Source organism: Hevea brasiliensis, chromosome 1 (assembly GCF_030052815.1).
Source record: "Hevea brasiliensis isolate MT/VB/25A 57/8 chromosome 1, ASM3005281v1, whole genome shotgun sequence".
NCBI lineage: Eukaryota > Viridiplantae > Streptophyta > Magnoliopsida > Malpighiales > Euphorbiaceae > Hevea > Hevea brasiliensis.
In genome coordinates, this window is record NC_079493.1 from 85,376,589 (window position 1) to 85,378,155 (window position 1,567).

The window sequence follows — 1,567 nt, forward strand, 5'->3', positions numbered from 1 at the left end:
CTTCTTGTTAGACAAAATCTCCTTCAAAAATTTAGCATATGAAGGCATTTGTGCTAAGGCATTAGTGAAAGGAATAGTCACATGCAAAGACTTCAATACCTCTAAAAACTTCCCAAATTTTTTATCCAACTTTACTTTCTGGAACCTTTGTGGGAATGGTAAAGGTGGCATGTAGGCTTTAGGTGTTACATATTTAGGTTCTTCCTCTTTACTCTCTCTCTCTTTACTTATTTTTTCTTCCACTGAACTCTCTTTCTCAGCTTCAATTCTAACTTCAACTTTAGTTTTTTCATCTCCTTCTCTATTTTTCTCTTCTTCAACTTTCTCTTCAATCTTTTTATCTCCACTCTCCAACATTTTTCCACTTCTCAATGCAATAGCCTTGCAATGCTCCCTTGAATTTTCTGGTTGACTAGGAAGCTTCCCAAATGCTTTGTTGTTTGAAGAGCTAGCTTGTTGAGCTATTTGATTCTCTAACATCTTGTTATGTGTTGCCATTTGATCTACTTTAGATGCTAATTGAGAAATCATATCTTTGATGGCTTACAAGTAGAGTTTCAATCATAGCTTCCAATCTAGTTGTTTTGTCTGGTTGTGCTTGTTGTGGTAGAGGTTGTTGTGGAGTAGGTGCATTTTGAGGTTTAGGAATTCTAGGAGGAGGACCTCTATTCTGCTGAAAATTCTGATGTTGTTAATACCCAGAAGGTTGCTGAAAATTTTGGTGTTGTCCTTGTCTACCTCCCCAAGATAAATTTGGGTGGTTTCTCCATGCTGGATCATAAGTTGCATAAAATGGGTTACCACCTGGTCTTTGATTGTAGTTCTCCACATAATCCACTTGCTCACTTGAAAAATCTTGACTAAGTGCAGAAAAATCAGCTGCACAATTGACATTTGTAGCTCCAACTTCTATTGAATTACTTGAACCTCCAACTGAAGAATCTACTTTCATGCTTAGCTTGTCCATCTTTCTCGTCAAAGCATCAAACTTAGCATTAATCATATTCATAACATAAAGCTTGAACATACCAGTTGGTTTCTTGATCTCATTCCTTTCACAACTCCACTGGTAATTGTTATAAGCAATTTTATCTGGAGCAGAAAAAGCTCCATCTTCAGATTTCTCCATAAGATCTCCTCCAGAAGATGCATCAATTGTACTTTCTAATAGCTGGTGAAACACCATTATAAAAGTGTTAAACAAGCATCCACTTAGGAATCCCATGATGTGGATATCTCCTTTGCAAATCCTTGTACCTCTCCCATGCTTCATATAAGCTCTCATCATCTCTAGGTTTGAAAGTAGTTAGCTCATTTCTTAGCTTAGCTGTCTTACTCGGTGGAAAATATTTAGCTAAAAATGCTTGAGAATGTTCATCCCATGTTGTGATAGAACCCGATGGCAAAGAATGTAACCACTCACTAGCTCGGTCCTTCAAAGAGAAGGGGAATAATTTGAGTCGAATTGCATCATCAGAAACTCCATTTATCTTCAACATATCACTAATCTCAAGAAAGTGTGCTAGATGAACATGTGGACTTTCACTCGGACTTCCTCCAAATTGTG

The 1,567-nt window shown here is 37.2% G+C and overlaps 1 non-coding gene across 1 annotated transcript; it reads left to right on the forward strand.

The window, feature by feature from the left end:
* Positions 1-1,218: 1,218 nt before the first annotated feature.
* LOC131169829 (small nucleolar RNA R71) lies at positions 1,219-1,325 on the forward strand. The gene has a single exon (XR_009140758.1). It is a non-coding gene; the product is annotated as a small nucleolar RNA R71 (small nucleolar RNA).
* Positions 1,326-1,567: the final 242 nt, after the last annotated feature.